Source organism: Danio rerio, chromosome 19 (assembly GCF_049306965.1).
Source record: "Danio rerio strain Tuebingen ecotype United States chromosome 19, GRCz12tu, whole genome shotgun sequence".
Taxonomy (NCBI): domain Eukaryota; kingdom Metazoa; phylum Chordata; class Actinopteri; order Cypriniformes; family Danionidae; genus Danio; species Danio rerio.
The window spans coordinates 40,006,395-40,026,561 of NC_133194.1; the positions used below are offsets into that span (position 1 = coordinate 40,006,395).

A 20,167-nucleotide genomic window follows, 5' to 3' on the forward strand; every position below is an offset into this window, starting at 1 on the left:
TTGACACGCTGATCAGTTGGTACTAATGGGCCCAAAGTGTGGGAAGAAAAAATCCCCCACACCATTACACCACCACCACCAGCTTGAATCTTTGATACAAGACAGAACGGACCAATTTTTTATTGTTTAATTTTCGTTTAAAAGAGAATTATTATTATTATTACTATATTTACATATTTCTCATCAAGCATTCATCATATTTGATGTAGTTTTAGTTTTAGTCAATAACAACTCTGCATCAAAACATTCAACACTATACAGTCCAGCACCATCAAGCATGATTGTTCATAATAAAGCGGTCTTCTAGAGAAATGGCCTGATCTCACTGTAAGCTCTTATGAAGACAAAGTCATTTTATTCACACTAATGTGTATTACCTCAGGCTCTGTGGCATAGATTATCCTGAAAGCTAATATCCTAATGGACAGCGGAGTGCTGATCTCATTCACTTTTGAATAGACTTTGAGACTACATTCTCATCTCACTGATGTAACCCAGTTCGGCTCGCTCTGTGCTCTTTATGAAGCCCAAAAAGATCAACGCGAAACGATTGCAGAAGGATTATTGCACTGTTCACATTGTGAGGCAATAAATGCTTTCTCAAACTTGTTCTTTTGTGCACCGCTCGATGTTATTGTAAAACAGAACGCTCTCAACAATGCTGAGTTATGGGAATAATTAAATCATGTTTCCTAAGAATCTACAAATCATAAAAGACTGGCTTGAATTGATGACTTTCTGATGGATGTTACAGAAAATATGGAAAGAAAGTTTTTTTAAGCACAAACCTTAAATGAATGGGAAGAAAGTTATGTTTAAGCACAAACATTATTCATCAATACCCGTTTAAAACGAATACAATATAGCTATGAGAACATATAACACCAGAAATGTGAAATAAATTTAAAAGAAACATTTTGTGGAAAATGTTTGATTTACAAGAGCACACTATTCCATTGTGTTTGGCAATGTGAGCACTTGTAATCCTTTGGAAATAATTAAAGTTGTAATCTCTAAAAGTATTGGTAAAGAAATCCCTGTTTGCCCTAAAATTTTGCATTCTTGGTCTTTTTCCACCTGCCTTATATCCTAGTCTGTGTCTATTGCATGCGAAGCGCTTGACTGCCACTCACTGAAAAAGTAGTCATGGTCCATCTTTGTCACTTTGGATTAAGAAAATGCCTTCTTGTATAGCAATTGAAAGACTGATTTACCAAATCAAACAAAAATGCATATATTTTACAAGATTTGGGAATTCTTCCTTCATTTTTAAATAAGAATGGACTGACCTTTTAGTAATCCCAAACAATGTGACTGTGTTAATGTGCACTGTGTTTGTTATGACAAGATTTAATATATTTTTCACTTTTATTGGAATGTATTTGTTGAACTGTCATTGTCTTAATGTTTTTTTTGTGCTTTTTTTTTCAAAATTGCCCTTTTATTATTATTATTATTATTATTATTATTATTATTATTATTGATTATATAGTTATTTTTATTGTATTTTATTTATTTATTTATTGTGTTTCATTTATATATTTATTTATATATATATATATATATATATATATATATATATATATATATATATATATATATATATATATATATATATATATATATATATGGCTCTGTTGGGATGGGGTGGGTGTTCTTTGATTGGTATTTGGTTACTATTACAATCTGTATGTTATTATATAATATTATAATAATATAATTTATTATTATATATTATTATAATAATAGAATAAAGACAGGGTAAAAAAAAACAGCCAATAAGTTTTATATATTTTTATTACAGCCCCACCAGTAAGAGAGGTTGTGCTCAAGTGTATTAAATGTAAAGCAAATGAGAAGCATCTTGAAAGAGGGCGGGACATGTCGGATACTTCAGAGCATTTGATTGGTTCTGAAATGTCTGAAAAATCATTGATCCGTTTATGCTGAAGTGGCAAACTTCAAGCTTTGGATGTTTATATCTTCTAAATGCAAATGTTGTCACTGTTTTGTTTTGGAGCACACTAGCTTATAGATATCCATACTCATACCAACATCTAAAAAAACATTATTTTGATTTCACAGGGACTTTTAAGAGCAGCTTAAGTTGACATTAGCTGGCTTATTATTGAAGTATTGATATTGTGATGATTACACAGAACACATTTACCTGACAGTGTTCTTTAAATTAAATTAAGGGAAGTATCAAACCACTCCCTTTTCTCACCACCACAAACATTTTCCAGGACTAATCTTCACCAAACAAACGCTACTATTATAGTAATTTAAAAACAACAACAACATGCTAATAGTTACTTCCTATTTTGAAATACTATAGAGACCATGTAAATATGATGCCAGTGGAACACATGTATGGTAATAACTCTGTACAAGCAAAAGCAAGGTCAAACCTTTTAAAGTGAAATATAGTGGATATTATGTAAATTTCAAAAGCTAAAACAAATTTTTATTCATTCACTCATTCATTTTCCTTTGGCTTAGTCCCTTTATTCATCAGGGGTCACCAGCGGAATGAACCACCAACTTATCCAGCATATGTTTTATACAGCTGATCCCCTTCCAGCTGCAACCCAGTACTGGCAAACACCCACTCATTTCTATACATACATTATGGCCAATTTAGTTTACTGAATTCACCCTATAGCGCATGTTTTTGGACTGTAGTTGTAACCGAAGCACCCAGAGGAAAGCCACACGAACATGGGAAGAACATGCAAACTCCACACTGAAATGCAAACTGACCCAGCCAGTACCTTGGAGTCCTGCGACCTTGTAGTCACAGTGATACCCACTGAGCCACCGTGTTGCCTCTAATTATTATTATTATTAATATTTTTGTTGTTTATTAATTAGATAATTAGTTTATTTATATTTTATGTGTTATTATTATTCATTAATTAATTAATTCATTTTTCTTTGGCTTAGTCCCTTATTTATCAGGGGTCACCACAGCGAAATGAACTGCTGATTATTCCGCATATGTTTCATGCAGCGGAGGCCCTTCCAGCCGCAACTCAGTACTGGGAAACACCCATACACTCTTACATTCACATGCATTTATACACTACGACCAATTTAGTTTGTCCAATTGACCTATAGTACATGTTTTTGGTCTGTGGGGGAAACCGGAGGCTCGAGCCAGTGACCTTCTTGCTACGAGGCGATGGCGATTCCCATTGCGCCACCGTGCCGCCCATTATTATAATTGTTATTATAAAAAATGTTTAATAATATGATGATGTGTATTTCCGATAAGTCTTGGTGAGCGTAAGAGATGCTCAAAAACTGGGCAAAACGTAAGAGAAAACATTTTTAGCATTAATTTCTAGAACAGTATTGCATGTATATACAGTATATACCGTACATTTACCAAAAACATCCATGCTTTTCATGAGCATTTCCTAGAACTTTAAGTAGGCAAAGAAAAAGTACAGAGTGCAAAGAAAAAAATAAGAATAAAAATAAATAAGCAGCACTCCTGGCCAGTCATTCCAAATCAAAACAAATGACAGTGGCGCAGCGTGACGACATGGGACTGATGCGTTTCTGAGAGTTTATACCCATGCAATCAAAAGGCTAATGTCATCATTATTTAGATTGCACTTAATTAGATTATGATGAGTGAGCGATGACAAGCTGTTTGGTTTGATTAGAATTCATTCCCCTGTGAAAGGCAGAACTAACAGCCTTGTGGTCCAAGACTCTGCTTCCTCCAAATATATCCCGCTTTCCCTTCTGCATGCTTACATTTCTCACGAATCCTGTGCTTCTGCTCATTGAGATTCCACTCAGATGGTCAGTCGTGTTACAGTGTTGACATCAGGCTGTTCAGCTCTGATGCGGCTGCTGATTTTTACCATCATTACTTTGAAATCAACTTCCCTATATCAATAACACTGCCATCTGAGCTACAAGGTCAAAACTCATTCAGCTGGAATGCTCTGCAACATTATCACACTATGATAGCAGTGGGTGTTTACGTGAATTTATATTTATATTAAAATATTTACATGAATAAAAAATAAAATAAATAATGATTACAAATGTCGAAAATCAAACAAGAAAAGTCTAAAAACCCTTTTGTATTAGGAACTAATTTCTTCCACCATTCATTCACATCTTCAGCTGAGATCAGAACAGCTAAAGCCGTTACTACTTCACCAACGTCACTTTAGAGCTAGTGTTTGAATGATTCTCTAGCGTAATGTCTAAGGTGATGACAAAACAGGTGATTTTGCTCACATTTTAAGATTATAAGGCTGAACGCCAAATGCCATCAGTCTGCAGAGATATCTCCCTACTGTATTACAATCTACAGTATTTTTTTGTTGCCATCGGGATTCACAATAATTAACCCAGAAAAAAAGCATCACATTACTACCAGATTGCTGTTGTGTTTGGGATAAGGTAAAACGCTAAACACAAACAGGCATTTCTTCTTTCTTTCTGCTAACACAACACACATTCCGGGTCCCATCTCACACTCAATACACTACAATTATATAGTATAAATACAGCACTACAACATACAAAAAAGAGAGATCGACATGGAATATCACTTACCTTTTTAATAATGATTTGAACAACTGTAGGTTAAAATTACGCTGTATTCTTCCTCCTCTAAGGGCTTATTATTCCGTATCTGTCGCCATCTTGTAGATGGACAACATCAACCATCTTTGGTCAGTATGACAGGCTAATGAGACGCGCTGTCTCCCAGAAATTATAAATATTTTAGAATAAGCACTATCCTTATAAATAAACTGAACAAACTAAACTGAACTGACTAAAAAAGCCTCAAAAGTACATTATGTTGTCCAACAACAGCATTATTTGTATGTAGAGTGTCCTCTGCTTGTTGCTGTATGCGAGCGGAGTAATGCACAAGAGTAAAAGGTGAAGAGGCAGTACGAGTGCTGTTACTGGCAAAATAATGCACGGCTATCAACCAATCAAATTCAAGATCCAGACAGAACTACAGTATGATTGATATATATATATATTAAAATTAATTACAGTTTTTCCTTTTTAAAGTAGTTTTTCCATCAACTGAATTGGTGTTCTGCAGAATTCTGTCCTTGGCCCATTGCTTTTTTTAATTTAGGTAGATAAATTAATAATAGATAATAAAAACATGAACTGTATAGTAAATGCATACAATAATAGTTGATGGATGTTTAGTTTTTAATTATTTGATTGTACTTTGGGCTGCGAGTTGGCTCAGTGGTTAGCACTGTTGCCACACAGCAAGAAAGTACCTCGTGCGAATCCTTTCTGGGCCAGTTGATGTTTCTGTGTGGAGTTTGCTTGTTCTCCCTATGTTGGTGTGGGTTTCCTCCTGGTGTTCCGGTTTCCCCTATGGTCCAAAGACTGTGTATGGGTATTTCCTAGCACTGGATTGTGGCTGGAAGGGCATCCGCTGCGCAAAACATATGCTGAATAAGTTGAAGGTTCATTCCACTGTGGCAACCCCTTATAATAAAGGGACTAAGCTGAAGGGAAATCTATTTGTTCAAAACATTAACCTAATTTGCAAAAAAAATGGATGGTTGAATAGATGGATAAAAATACATGTACATCTTCTAAGCATAAATCATCTTATTGCAATATATTTCAGTGTGCTTCATGCTGATCATATACAGTGTGCTCTCTACAGTTAGTAAGCCTCTTAAGAAGGCCGAATACCCTGTGATTACACCATATCCGCTGAGGCGCTTTGAGGAATGAAAGTCTCGTTTGGTCCTGCAACTTCCAGTATTTGTGGCATTTTTCAAGCAGCTTGATGCGCTCTCTCTTCCTGTCTGTCTGCTTCTCAGCCTTACATCTTCTCCTTCTGTTGTTGTTGTTGTTTTTTCTTCCTTCTTCTACCACTTGAGCTCCAACAGAGAAGGAGGGAAGGATCGACTCCTGCTTGTGACGCTCCAAAGCCTTCAGCGTTTCTGTGTTAACTCTGTGATTGACAGCTTCCTCTTGCTTCGCCACACAGATCTATAAGACACAAGAGCCAGACACAGTGCGACACTGGCATTAAACACAGAGCGAAGCCTGTGGCGGCAGAACAGCTCAATCACAACACACACTTTCTGCTAAATCACTTCTGTTTCTTTCTGTCTCTTTATCACTCTCACCCTTTACACGCAGCCTCATATGTGTCTATAAGTGCGAATTTTACTCAGCAAACTTCATGCTTGAGGGAAAAACTCTACTCACTCCACCGTTTGTAGATATGAGAAACTGTGCTGTCATGACCTCCTGTGTACACTACCTGACAGAAGTCTTGTCATCGATCCTAGTTGTTAGAGTAACAATTAATAACTTGTCTTCTAGTTGATCATTTGGAGGCAGAAGGTAGATTTTTCAGATGAATCATCTGTTCAACTGCATGTCAATAATCACAAATACTGCAGAAGACCTACTGGAACCCGCATGGATCCAAGGTTCTCACAGAAATCAGTCAAATTTGGTGAAGGAAAAATCATGGTTTGGGATTACATTCAGTATGGGGGCGTGCGAGAGATCTACAGAGTGGATGGCAACATCAACAGCTTGAGGTATTAAGACGTTTGGGCTGCCCAATACATTACAAACCACAGGAGAGGGCAAATTATTCATCATGATAGCGCTCCTTTTCATACTTCAGCCTCCACATCCAAGTTCCTGAAAGCAAAGAAGTTCAAGGTGCTCCAGGATTGGCCAGCCCAGTCAACAGACATAATAAGAATAATAATACATTTTATTTATAGTGCACTTTTCTCAGACCCAAAGCACTAACAGGCATACAAGGCGAACACAGCAGAACAATAAAAACAGTAAAAAAGACCACATTAAAACAATAAATTATGAATGATTCAATACAATTGGATGATAAAATCAACAAAAATAACCAATCTAAGTTAAAAGCAACGGTAAAAAGGTGAGTCTTGAGAAGTTTCTTAAAACATTCCAGAGAAACGGCATTCCTGATGCTGTCGGGTAGGCCATTCCATAACTTAGGGGCACTGTACGAAAATGCACGACCACCCATAGTCTTCAGTTTACAGCGTGGCTGATACTACAAAAGACTGCGGGTGGGAGTGGCCAGAGTTACCAGGTCACAGATGTAGTCAGGTGCTAGCCCATACACTGCTTTGTATGTTAAAATCAGGGTCTTAAAATCAATATGTGACTTAACAGGAAGCAAGTAAAGTTGCTGAAGTACAGGAGTGATATGGTGGCGCAAGGAAGAATGTGTTAAAACCCATGCCGCATAATTTGAACATTATTGAACATTATTGAGCATATCTGGGGTAAGGTGAAGGAGGAGGCATTAAAGGTGAATCCAAAGAACCTTGATGAACTCTGGGAGTCCTGCAAGAACGCTTTCTTTGCCATTTCAGATAACTTTATTAATCAGTTATTTGAGTCATTGCAGAGATGAATGGATGCAGTCCTCCAAGCTCATGGGAGTCATACACAACATTAAATCTTTTTCCACTGCACCATGACTTTATATTCTATACCAGTGGTTCTCAAACTGTGGTACGTGTAGCACTAGTGGTACGCGGGCCTCCTTCTAGTGGTAAGCGGAAGAATACTAAATAATGAAAAAAAAAATCTCAGTTTTAGGCTAATTTTTCTGGATGTGATTCAAATGTAGCTGGAAACAGGACATAGAATCAAGCAACTTTGCCATGCTTGAAGCTTGGAGCTAGAATATAGCCTAATTAAAGTTAGTCTCTGTATGCGGTTAACACAAACTGCGGTCCACTTAAGATGAGATCTTAAATCTGCACGTACAGTATAATTGGGTAAATCATGTATGAATTGGTCAAGCAGTGTATTTTTGCATGTAATCGCTCACTTTTCTGACACACTTACTGTAAAAAAAGAGCTGGATTTAATTTCTGATGTAAATATGTAATTCCAAATTATTCATTTTAAAATAAAAGTTAATGTTTAGATTTCAAAGATATACAAATATGTCATGTGTACATGTAACATAATTCAAAATTTATTTAAATGGTTTATATATGAATATGGTGACATATAGACAATATTTATGAGGTCCAAGCAACATTTCCAGGTTTATAAGATAGGTTACTATTTTGTTAATACTTTACATTTAACTACAGCAGCTTTATTTTTAGTTTTATTTTTAAGAACACTAGCCTACCATTTTCACTTTTAAAAGCACACTTTAAACGTTGACTTTTTATTTATTTATTTTTATTTTTTACCTGTAGCACAGTAGTGTTAATGTTCAAACTATTTCTAATGTTTAAACTGGCTGACAATAATAATAGGAATTAATCTGCCTCGTCATTATGGTGGTACTTGGAGAGACAATTTTTTTCCAGAGGGGTACTTGATGAAAAAAGTTTGAGAACCACTGTTCTATGCTATACATTATTTCTGTTAAGTGACAAGACTTTTGTCTAAGCAAAGTCAGACCATACTGTCCTAATTAAATAATTAAATATCAAGGTATGATCATATTTTATTTTGGTCAAATAAATCTAGAGGCATTTGCCTTTCATGTAAGCCACTTCTGATACCAAATGATCAAATAAAAAGTCATGTTATTATTTGTTGTTCCTAAAACTTGGATAAACGACAAGGATTTTGTCAGGTAGCGTACATGTCATGGGGTATAAATCTAAAGTAACACAAAGTACAAACTTCCTAGCTCAATAATCAGGGAATTGTTTGTTTTAAGGGCTGTCCTTATTGCAAAATTCTGAAATGTTTGCTATTTGAAAAGTCCTACAATGCACCATAAAAACCAGGCAGCATCTATGCTATATTTAGTTAATGTTAGTTCTAAAGGAAAACATAAATCACATCAACTTACCAAACTAATGATGTGATTATTTACCGTTATTATTTTCCTTTTAAGCACAAACAAACATAGTATCAAACATTTTAGTGAACATTAGTGTAAGAGATAATTAACGGTTTGCCATGCATTAAAGGATTTACAATGCAAGATGCGGAGGCAAAGAACTACCTGACTCGAAGAGCATTTAAATCCGTTAACAGATGGGAAGCAGTTTATTATCCTGCTTATTTTATGGTCATTTGCCAAAGTATAGACAAGATAAAACTAACAGTGTGCAATTGACTAGCTATATCTATTATTGTCTTCCAGTCACAAGTTGAGTAAGAGAGAGCACACATGAGAGGGAGATCATGTGTGTGCATGTAAATGACCCGGGCATATCTAATAGCTCATAGTAACGTGTTAGCTACCTATTCGCAGATCATTTTGAGCAAGCATTTTCAGAATGAGCATGTGTTGCAAAATGACCTCACCATATACTGTTGGAAACTGTTTCACAAAAAAAATACTCTCATCAGGAAACAAATCTTTGGTTCTGTTAATATTTTAAGCAAACGATCAAAAGCTTTACGCAGACTCATATTTAGCCTGGGTGCTGGTATTACTGGAATACGATAAAACATGTAAGCTACCTTTCAGAGCTGTCTTTGAGTAGCTGAGTGACAGCTGAGCTGCGAGTCTCTGTGGACTCAATCTGGGAATAAGAAAGTCTCTTGGGTTTTCTCACGTTTCATGGTTAAACCTATTATGGCACATCTGTGCTCACATACCCATTCTCATTAAGAGAAGTGAAGACTGGGCTGCAGGGGAAAATGCAAAGAAAATCCTTTGTCGTTTATTGCTCCAAACTGATCACATTAATATTCATAGGTCACACTAAATTTTGTGTATCTCTGAATATAATGTGAAACTTTGAAATAGGTCAAGCTTATAAATATAAGTGGTCTTACTGCAAATGCTGTATGATTTTATTTTCAAATATTAATAAATTATAGCTTATTATCATTGTTATGCTGGAGTTTTTAATTATTACTGTTATTCAAAGGATAGTTCTGTCAACGTTGAATAGAAGAGAAAAAAGAAGAAAAAAATAGAAGAAAAGGAAAGCTGGAAACCTGTAACCATTGACTTCCATATACTTGTTTTTCCAATATGGATGTCAGAAGTTACAGGTTTTCAGCTTTCTTCAAAATATCTGCCTTTGTGTTCAATTGATGAAATAAGATTAAACCAAAAAAGTTTGAAACCACTTTCTTTTCATCTCTGTGAATAATGTCTTCAGGTTTTACCGTTATGTTTGTATGCACCAATTAAACCTTTTATTTACAAAAATCGAATTAAGTTCAATATTACATAAAATTTTATAGTACATTAAAATAGTACCCTTAAGTGTGTAGCCTTGAAAAGTATTAAAGACTCCTTTCAAGAACACACACTGAATGACATAAGTATACGATTGAAGTCAGAATTATTAGCTCCCCTTTGATTTTTTTGTTTGTTTTGTATTTCCCAAATGTTTAACAAAGCAAGGAAATGTTCACAGTATGTCTGATTTTTTCTTCCATTTTCTCTACTATTTTGGTTAGAATAACAGCATTATTTTTTAAACACCGTTTTAAGTTCAAGTTATCAGCCCCTTTAAGCAACTTTTTTCGATAGTCTACAGAACAAACCATTGTTATGCAATAACTTGCCTTATTCCCCTATCCTGCCTATTTAACCTAATTAATCTAGTTAAGCCTTTAAATGTCACTTTAAGCTGTAAAGAAGTCTCTTGAAAAATATCTAGTAAAATATTATTTACTGTCATCATAGCAAAGATGAAATAAATCAGTTATTGGAAATGAGCTATTTAAACTATTATGAGCAGAAATGTGTTGAAAAATTTTTCTCTCTGTTAAAAAGAAATTTCTGAAAAAAATAAACAGGGGGGCTAATTATTCAGGGGGTTTAATAATTCTGATTCAACTATATCTGTCATGGTTACCAGCGATCTAGGCCTTGCAGTTCGCTGGAAAACTAAACATCAGTCACTAGACGAAATGCAATTCCCAGAAGTTGTTGCACTCACACACCAGTTCCATCAGTGATTACACACACACCGCTGAAAGCTCATGATGGACTGATTAGTTAGACTTTAAAGACACCTCATTCACACACTCTTTGCTGAGTCTTGTTAGCTGTAAGTAAGCAACTCTAAGCATTTCCCCTGCCTATTTTGACCTTTGTATATTTCATCGTTTACGTTGTTTTGCTGCCTGTCCCGACCTTTTGCCGGTGACTTCGACTATGCTTTTGATTACCTACATACTCCTGTCTGTCCCTGTTTTGACCTTTGCTTGCCTGACAATTCTCAAATAAAGCCGCATTTGTATCCTCAACTCTGTTGTTCCCTGACTTATTACAATAACAAAGATTTGTGTATTTTAAAAAGCAAACATGGCGTATATAAAAAGTGACCATCAACGCAGATGGTGCCCAACTCCACCCAAAATATCCAGATGAAGCTGTTCTGTTTATTTATTCATGAGAGAATCGATCCTTTTGACTCTTGAGCATAATGTTGTAATCCTTCATTAGAAACTTGAGAAGAGAGCATTCAAAGGGGCAGCCAGTCACTTAAGGGAGATTATCACATGTTTGTGTGTGTGTGTGTGTGTTGGCGCGTGTGTGTGTGTGTGTGTGTGTGTGTGTGTGCGTGTGTGTGTGTGTGTGTGTGTGTGTGTGCATGAGTGCAGTCGTGTGTGCATGTGCAAACATGAGTATGCATGTGTGCGTATTTGTGTGTGTGTGCATGAGTGCACTTTCCTGTGCGTTTGTGTGTGTGTGTGTGGGCACCAGGGGAGGTGAAATTATCCCAGAAATGATGGGGGGAAAGGACAAGAGAGGAAAAATGGAGCATGTGGAGCTATTATGCATAAATTCCTGAGTGTAGCAGAGAAGCAGTGACCTAGTTCTGTTACAGAACTGAACTGTGTGGACATTATCATATATTTCTCCATGCATCTCTGTGTTTATTTCTTTATAATAGTGTCATGGATGCACAATAATCACAGCCACTCCAATAGCTTCATAATGGCAGACTCTATTACAGTGCTATCAGCTATGATTACTCCCACTGTCAGACTTTAACAGGATTTATAATGCCGTCATGTGGAAGCAACTCTTCTTGCTTTTCGTGCGATATAAGGTGTGTTCACACCTTAAAATGACTTTTGCTGTAATTGTTCTGTGTTTCATTTGAATACATTTGAATGCTGCCAAAAGCAGAAACCCATGAAAACATGAGACTCGATCACCTTCTAAAACTCAGCAAAAAGATAAAAGTCATGAACCAAAACAAGGGATGTTGTTTTAAAACAGGTCATAAATAGGACAGAATGCCCAAGCATACCTGTTTTGTTTTTGGTTTATACACTTACCGGCCACTTTATTAGGTACACCTGTCCAACTGCTCGTTAATGCTAATTTCTAATCAGCCAACCACATGGCAGCAACTAAATGCTGCTGTTCAGGTGAAAGGTGATTTAAGTGACTTTGAATGTGGCATGGTTATTGGTGCCAGATGGGTGGGTCTGAGTATTTCAGAAACTGCTGATCTACTGGGATTTGTATGCACAACCATCTCTATTTATATTTTCTTGGAACACTTTGGGCCCATTAGTAGTAACTGAGCATCATGTTAATGCCACAACCTACCTAAGTGCTGACCATATCCATCCCTTTATGACCACAGTGTATCTTCTGATAGCCACTTCCAGCAGGATAACGCGCCATGTCATGAAGTGCGAATCATCTCAGACTTGTTTCGTGAACATGACAATAAATTCACTGTACTCAAATGGCCTCCACAGTCACCAGGTCTCAATCCAATACAGCATATTAGGGATTGAACACAGTTATTATTGGAAACACACATTATTACAGCAGATCTTCATTTGTCTGAGGGATGGAGGAAGTCATGACAGAAAGAGTTTTCACTCTTTTACACATTTTATGAACTTTTGTGAGTTCTCAGCTAATAATATCACTTTTACACAAGTGCATAGACAAGGTAACAAATTCTGTTCTAAAAACTTTTTTGGTAAGTTTATTTTATTTTATTTTATTTTATTTTATTTTATGTATATATTTATTATTATTATTATTTGTTATTATTTTTTACATTTTATTTATAGATTTTTATTTATTTTATAATTTTATTATTTATTTGTTTATTTTTATTTTATTAATTGTTTATTTATTATTTTTTATTTTATTTTTTTATTTTTATTTTATTATTTTATTGTATTATTTATTTTATTTATTTCATTTCATTTCATTTATTTTCTTTTATTTTATTTTATTTTATTTTATTTTATTTTATTTTATTTTATTTTATTTTATTTTATTTTATTTTATTTTATTTTATTTTATTTTCAGTTTTGATGGATAGTGTGAACACTAACTTCTCCAAGAGCCATCATAAAGAAATAATTTTCATCATAGGGCCAGACTGAACACACACTTAGAAAGTGGTGCACGCTCATAATAAACCATAACATTATTCTCTTATTGTTCACTCTTAGCTGCTTATATGCACAGCCAGCAAATATATTGCTCCAGAGAAAATGTATGGGGGTAAATCTAGAGATTTATTGAAGCAGATAAACTGAATGGACAGAGTTTCAATTGGAGTACATCTGCACACCCATTGATTTTCAATATGGCACAAGCTAGCAGATATATAGTGCATGGAAGTAAGCAGAACTGATTAATTGAGGAAATTGTTGTTATTATTATTTGAAAAAAAAAAAAAAAAAGCAAGACAGGGATGAAAATCTGTTGTGTTACAGTGAGTGCCATTGGTTCATTACTGTGATCCAAGCAGCTCTTTTAAATGCTCAGAAATGTCCTAGTGTATATCGTTCAAATGATTTTTCTCCACCATTTGATCAGCATTTGATGAATAGCTTTTACCGTGATCAATAGACACAAGCATCTGTGAACAAAATCTCTAAAGAGTTAAATTCAATACGATGCAGTCTCATTTGCACAGGAAGGAGGTGAGGTTAAAGGCTTTTCTGCTCACCATGGCTGGATATATTTGATATAAAAGTAAATTAAAAATAGTATTAATGTGAAATATTATTACAACATTTTCTATTTGAATATCTTTTAAAATGTAATTTATTCCTTTTAGCAAAAGCTGAATTATTAGCATCATTTCCCAGTCTTCAGTGTCATGTGATCTATTGGAAAGCATCCTATGAATATTCAATGCTCAAGAAATCTCTCTCTTATTTTTAACTGAATGTCTCCTATTAAAAATGATTAATTTCCTTCAAAATCTTAAACATGAACAGCACGTTAACATTTAACTACTGCACATGTATGCTGCTAAAGTTTTGCACATTTTCCAACAGTTTTTTAACATGTACACATTTATGTATATAGAAATTTTCTTTATATTTTTTATTTCATAGTTTATTCTTATGTTTGCTTTTTTGCATGCCTGTTTTGTTTAATAGGTGTTTTATATTTTTAATATACAGTTGAAGTTAGATTTATTAGCCCCCCTGAATTATTATCACCTGTGTTTACATTTTTTTCTCCAATTTCTGTTTAATGGAGAGAAGTTTTTTTCATCACATTTCTAAACATAATAGTTTTAATAACTCATGTCTAATAACTGATTTATTTTATCTTTGCCATGATGACAGTATATAATATTTGACTAGATATTTTTCAAGACACTTCTATACAGCTTAAAGTGACATTTAAAGGCTTAACTAGATTAATTGGGTTAACTAGGCAGGTTAGGGTAATTAGGCAAGTTATTGTATTACAATGTTTTGTTCTGTAGACTATCGGAAAAAAAATATATAGCTTAAAGCCGCTAATAATTTTGACCTTAAAATGGTGCTTAAAAAATCAAAAACTGCTTTTATTTTAGCAGAAACAAAACAAATAAGACTTTCTCCAGAAGAAAAAATATTATCAGACACACTGTGAAACTTTCCTTGGTTTGTTAACCACCATTTGGAAAATATAAAAAAAAAAAAAAAAAATTAAAGGGCTAATAATTCTGACTTCAACTGTACATTAAAATTTTTTGGCATGTGTAGACAGCAAGGTAAGGATGTCATTGTACATGGAACCTGTTCCTTACTGTGCAAACGACAATAAACATTTATTATTGAATCAATGTATCTGTCTGTATAATCCACATTTTCGTGTATAAATCATGACTAACAAGTAGTGCCACATAGAATCTACTGATTTGTTTGCTATTTCCAGGCAGAATTTTGTAAATAATCTGCAGATTTATGTGGAGTGATTTTGGGAGTATCGTAACTAAAGCTAATTAAAAAAAATAAAAATAAAAACAAAAACTGTTATTTAATGTTTAAAATGCAAATGCAATTAGATCCACTTATACATTGGTGAACAAAGCAAGTCTCTTATATAATATATCTCCTAAAAGACGCATTGTTAATAAATTGTATGAATATTTTCATATTAGTCAATATTAATACTGAATAAATCTAAATTTACACACATTTACACAAGTAAATAAATAGACTCATAGATGGGCTAAAGTCCATGTGTGGATTTCTACATGCGCAAATTCCATGTGGGCCTATAAGCAAATATACTGCAAATACAATGTCATTAAAAGGTATTTACACAAACCACAGTTGTTGTTTTTATTTAATAATTCAATATTATGTAAAGATATTTTAATATAGATTTTACAAAATATTGAACAATATAAACTGAAGTAAATGAGCAATTTTCTATTTTGATTTTTTATTTTATAACAGTAACTCTTTTGTGTTGAACAAACCTAAACTTAAAACTTAGACACTTAAATATGTTTAATTAAATTAACAATGAGAAACATTGTTATAATCAATCAATCATGTTCAAAACATTTCTGATTCAGTTTTCCCACCCTTTTCTCAATCAATCAATCAATCAATCAATCAATCAATCAATCAATCAATCAATCAATCAATCAATCAATCAATCAATCAATCAATCAATCAATCAATCAATCAATCAATCATGTTCAAAACATTTCTGATTCTGTTTTCCCACCCTTTTCTCAATCAATCAATCAATCAATCAATCAATCAATCAATCAATCAATCAATCAATCATGTTCAAAACATTTCTGATTCTGTTTTCCCACCCTTTTCTCAATCAATCAATCAATCAATCAATCAATCAATCAATCAATCAATCATGTTCAAAACATTTCTGATTCTGTTTTCCCACCCTTTCTTTAATCAATCAATCAATCAATCAATCAATCAATCAATCAATCAATCAATCAATCTCAAAACATTTCTGATTCAGTTTTTACCACCTTTTCCTCAATCAATCAATCAATCAATCAATCAATCAATCAATCAATCAATAATGTTCAAAAAATGTCTGCATTGTTCATTTAATTAAACGCCTTTAAGTGTGGTAACCAATAGTGAATAATCAGCGCTGGTCCAATTAATTATTACAAAATAATGCACATTAATAATGAACTTTATTTTCTAATAATTCAATAGCCCATAACCAGTTATTTCGATTTTTTTTCCCAAGCTCAAAGACACAAAGCATGTTCACAGAAAGTGTACTCTCAAGGTAAGTTCTCTTTCATGTTACTGATATAGAGAACAACTTCCTTTGGAGTTTACTTGTAGCATTGCAGCTCTTTTGATGCTCAAACAGCAACATTGCGCATTACTAGGACTCCTTTGAGTGGGTGGTTTGTAAACAAGATTCAAGATATGCTTTAAAAAATAATGCACACGCTCAACAAAATGCTGCTATTGTTGTTTTAATAAAGTCTTATCTACACTATTATGATGATGCTCAGAGAAATGAAAGCATCTCGGAAACATGTGTTAGTGTATTTCCGACAGATTCTACACTTATTCACAGAGCAAAACAGAGAAAGGATTGATTTGTCAATGTGTCTTCTTAAAGAGAATTCAATGCATCGATTAAACCTTGGAAAGTTGATGCATATCTGCATCGACTTGACTTGTTTGCATTTATAGATGTGATCTGGTAAGCTGAGTCTGTCGTAATGCTAAATTAGGTTAGCTGTTTATCTGTCAGCTCAGCAATACAGTGTGTGTACCATCGGTTGAGCTGAAGAGATTACAAAATGTGTGTTTGCTAATGAAGAACAACGATCAGGTTCTAAACTCATTTATACTCATTAAAACTCACTTGTAGGGAACTGATACTTTTAAAGGCAGAATTGTTATGGGGTCTGAGCGGCCATTTGCATTGAACATGTCTAGCATCTAAAGCTCATGACACACAAAGCTAAAGAAATAGTGGCAATAATACCGACTGTGTTGTCGCCTCATGTTGGCATTCTGAAATGAGAATGTATGTTCTGTGCCTGCTTAAGAAAATGTATCTCCCCATATCTATAGATGGAGGTATCTTTATTGTCATTCCATGAGGGGAAACTGGAAGTAGTGCTGTGCACGTACAATCCGTAAACAAAGCATTGTTTATGCAACATTTTCATAGTACTTCTCGCTTAACAGGGAGATTTCCTAGAGTAAATAATACAGATGCCCTACAGATAGACTTTTTGGCTCAAAGACACTTATGCCTGTTAATTTCAGTGCTGTCTTTTGACAGACAGGCTTCAGCTATTCTAACTGTCAGCTGGTGCCAGCCTCAGTTTTGCGACTTGACCTGTTTAGGAAACATCCATACACACTTGTTCACACACATTTACTATGGCCTATTTAGTTTATTCAATTCACCTAAAGTGCGTGACTTTGGACTGTGGGGGAAACCGGAGCACCCTAAGTAAAGCCACAAGAACACAGGGAGAACATGCAAACTCCACACAGAAATGCCAACTGACCCAGCCGAGACTCAAACCATCGGCCATCTTGCTGTGAGGTGACTGTGCTAACCACTGAGCCACGGTGTCACCTGGGGCTGAGCGATTACAAACAATGTGATTAGCTTATCACAAGAGGCTGCAATATGGAGTGTATATTATTTCCCTAACCCAGAGCAAATGCATGACTGCTGCTCATGCGTCATAGTCTCACTAGCCAATTGAGTGAGCATACTTTCATTCTGCCCAATCAGAACTTTTCAATCTCCCTCTTATCAGCCATGTTAGTTTGCTGAGTGTTCTGTATTTTTAAAATTAATATTATTATAATTTTTTTTTTGTATAATAAGCTACATTATCTCTCTGATTTGAGTTGAACTTGTTTACAGAAAGGTAAGGTGATTTTATTTAAGCTTACTGTTTGCTGTAGAGAAAACTAAGGGCTCTATTTTGACGGTCCATGCGCAAAGCAGAAAGTGCAGGGTGCAAACGCATTCAGGGCGTGTCAGAATCCAATTTTGCTATTTTAAGGATGGGAAAATCCGCTTTGCGCCGTGGCGCATGGTCTAAAAGGGTTGAGTTTATTTTCTGAATGAGTTATAGGTGTGTTTTGAGAATAAACCATTCAGAGTCTCATCTCCCATTCCCTTTAGCTGCGTCACGCCATAAGAGCATTTGCTATTTACATGACGTAAAGTAAGTGGAAGTGGAAAAAGTGAGCATTTCACTAGCAAGAAAACAGTTAAACAGAGCATCTACAGCCCGAGAATGAGAGATAAGGCATCTCATAATTCACTTTCACTTTCGCTCTCGTGGATAGGGAAACCTTTACGCACAGACATCAACTAGCCTATAAATAACTAATTTAGTTTGTTAAGCGCAAAGATTTGTTTCAAAACAATTTTTAAATTCAGTTCTAATTTCCAACAAACTAATAAATGAACAATAATAACAAAGTGTTTTTAAATTTAGTGGTTTTTAAATTTATGTAGGCTAGAAAATAATGTTTTTTTTTTATATTTTAATCCTATATATGTGTGTGTGTGTGTGTGTGTGTGTGTGTGTGTGTGTGTGTGTGTGTGTATATATATATATATATATATATCCTTATTATATCTAATATATCCTTAATATTTTAGTTCTTTTTCATATATAGAGATATTTGCGTATTGCTCTACATCTTGTGTGTATTAAGCAGTGTGTAAGTGAGGCGCACTCTGCACCGGACTTTAGACCGGCTTTGTTCTGGTCTAAAGAACAGACTATTACAGTTTCTCAAAATAGCAACGTGCCAAAACACGCCTGCTTTTTTTATACCAGAACGCCTATGGGCGCACTTATGAGCGCAAATGCATTTGCTATTTAAACAGCGTGGTGCAAAATGTCAAAACGACACTTGCACCGAGCTGAAACTAGCAAATAACAATTGTGTTGCACCTAGCACCACATTGCGCCGGGTGTATGATAGGGCCCTAAGTGTTTCATTTCTGAATATTTAAAAACAAATTTAAATAAATGTTGAAGTTCATATATGTTCATTTCCTCTTTTAAAGTAACATTCACTGCATTTTAGCAGTAAGAAATTACACTACAGATTATTGAGCTGAAGCTTGACTACAAAATTAAACCGGAAATCAAATCGAAATCTCAGTATCTGTTAAAAAAAACTCGCAATTAGATATGTTCCCCAAATCGCACAGCCCCAGTGTCACTCTAGTTTCATGTTTCTCCATATTATTAAACAAAATGCTGTAATGTATTGGAGTTCTTTCGCTCATTAAAACCTTAAAGTACACAGTCTAGTGCCATTGTCTTTTGTCTGAATTTCATAAATGCTTTGCTTTAAATCATGGTTTGTGATGTTGAGACTCTGCTTGTACATGATCGGTTTGGTTCATGGCTTATAAAGTTTTTATGAATACTTTTTAAAATCCCTTTGGGGAAAACACCTCCAGAATCAACACCGCCGATGCATTTTATTAGCTCATTGAAACCTGCTGTTCCTCCTGCTGTGTTATGCATGGTTATGTTCAAACGCATGATGGTCTTTTATGCAGATTATAATATGCATTGTCCGTTAAAAAAACATATGCTTTGTTTGAACATCAGGTTTAATTTATTTGATTCATTTTAGCCATATAAAAATGCCGTATTGTTTTTGGCGTCAATAAAACACACAAGTGAATGTGCAGTCTGCGAGGATGAGAAGGTGGCCATTATCAACGTCATCTTGGTGTACTTCACACGGTGTGACAGATCTGAAGTGCCACATATTTGTTGTCCCCTGCCTGAAGACAACAGATTGATATAAACAAGAATGATTACAAGGATCATCTGTCAGTCTGGTCATTAGCCAACCGAACCAGTTGTCGCCATTTATTTTTATTTGGATGGCATAAGCGAGCTGCAGCTTTTGCTAATTTGACATGGCTGCCATAAAAGTAAATTGCAGCAATTATTTTAATGCAATT

General features: G+C 34.7%; 1 protein-coding gene across 10 annotated transcripts in view; it reads left to right on the top strand.

Moving 5' to 3' along the window:
* Positions 1 to 20,167, top strand: part of dlgap3 (discs, large (Drosophila) homolog-associated protein 3) — a 332,997-nt gene that overhangs the window by 250,334 nt on the left and 62,496 nt on the right. The window lies entirely within an intron of this gene.